The sequence below is a fragment of the Penaeus chinensis genome, chromosome 24 (assembly GCF_019202785.1).
Source record: "Penaeus chinensis breed Huanghai No. 1 chromosome 24, ASM1920278v2, whole genome shotgun sequence".
NCBI classification, from domain to species: domain Eukaryota; kingdom Metazoa; phylum Arthropoda; class Malacostraca; order Decapoda; family Penaeidae; genus Penaeus; species Penaeus chinensis.
In genome coordinates this window covers 20,530,814-20,533,011 of record NC_061842.1, presented here as the reverse complement: position 1 = coordinate 20,533,011, position 2,198 = coordinate 20,530,814, and positions in this window count along the sequence as shown.

Sequence of the window (2,198 nt, the reverse complement as noted above, 5' to 3'; positions counted from 1 at the left end):
CTCATGGGATAGACAAACATAGAGAATGTAGTTGGTTAGTCTATCGTATAAATGATGGTGGGTTGAGAACCACCCACAATGATTACCTAAACAACTATTCCCATGGAGAAGGATCAGGTCAGCCATCCCAGTACAATGGCCAAAGGGAGACAACCCTGACAGAAAACATGCCTATGCCCTCAGGCTCGAGATTTTTCTTTAGCCAAGGTCTAAGGGAACTTACCCCTACAGAAAATGGCTTAGAGAATGATGACCCCTTTTCAATTTTAATAAGTAAAGTTTTTGAGTGAGTCTCTTCTCCCATGGCATGTATTTAATCAACAAGGAGTCAGTTATAAGTCCTACCTATCTCACCTGTTTACCCTTTTCCTTGACTCTTGGGATGGGGCTTTTGCATTATTTCATTGTCTTAAATGTTATCGTGATTTTAATAACAATTTAATAATCATAGAATCAATAACAGTATCGATGTCAACTGTATTAAAAAGAAAAACACATTTCCCCGCCAATTCAAGGAATGGGGAAATCAGGATCGGTCAATAGGGTCTACTAATAGACTCCTTGTCGGCTGAGCACACGTGGAGCCATCAGTATGACAAAAAAAAAAAAAAAAAAAAAAAAAAAAAATCACAAAAAACTACAGGGGACATAAAGTAAATCCATGCTGGTTGATAAAGTTAGCGGCACAGAGAGAAAAGTTACTGGAGGAGGTGCGAATCATTTCTTAAGACGAAATAATTGTCTTGTATCCCATCCGAGATTGCCAACTAGCGCGTGTGAATTCTAGCCGGTGGGTTGTATGACGAGGCCGATTCTGCCCTTACACTCACGCCAGGTCACGTTTGGACCTCAAGTGTGAGAAATTCTTAGCAGCAATTCGCACGGACAGAAAATATCATGAAAACAGGTCACATACGAGATACTATCCTTAACCCCTTGCCGACGGATACGACGGGTAGACACGTGCTTTGCCCACTGTTAGTACTTGTTTGATTGTTTATACACATAGATGGCTATACTTGTACTAAGTCACCAATGAGCCAGTTAGGAGTACTGCCCGTCTCGCCCGTTCACCCTTTTCTTTGATTTACGAAATATTTTACATTATCTTATTTTGCTGTTACTAATATTAAAAAACATTATAATAATTATAATGTTTATAATAAAAATAACACCATCGATATCCATAGCACTAGTAAAAAACACGTTTTTCCCGCCAATTCAAATCACGTATGGTCACAAGGTCTACTAATTGACTCCTTTGTGGCTAAGCACTAGCAGAGCCATCTATGAGCAGACATTTCACAAAAAATATAGAAAATGGGCACAGCATTTTCCCCATTTTTTGTTCATTTTCCCCGACGGCATTGGGTTAAGAACGACACTACAATATTTGACAGTATATACATATGTATATATATACATACATTTATATATATGTATATATATACACACATTCATATATATGTATATATACATATGTATATATACACACATATATATGTATATACACACACATATATATACATATATATATATTATATATATATATTGATATATATATATATATATATATATTTATATTTACATACATGCATATATATATGTATATATATATATTTAATATACATAATATATATATAATATATATAATATATATGTGTGTGTGTGTGTGTGTGTGTACGTGTGTGTGCGTGCATATATATGATATATATATACATACATACACGTTTGTGAATATGTATATATATGTATAATGTATATATATATGTGTATGTATATATATGCACATATACACACATGCACAGTACATATATACAGAAATATATACATATTTATATACATTTATGTATATAAATACATATGTGTATATATATACATACAGTCGTATTTAAGGCTAGAGCTTAAGAGAGAGAGAGAAAAAGAAGACAAAGGTAAATAAGGCCCAACAAAATCAAAAGGTAAAACCCCAAAATGCACATCAAGTTCAGCCCCTGCATTCACTTGTGCTCGAACGCTGCGCGGCAAAATGAACGGTCGATCTGACAAGACGTTACACAAGCACGGACTGTAGTTTTTGCTCCAATTGGACCACCAGACCTCTCAGGCAAACGAGTAAGTAGAAATTTTATTATTGTTATTATTATTATTATTTTGTTTTTGTGAAACGATGGCATGATTGGAACTCGCATTATGAG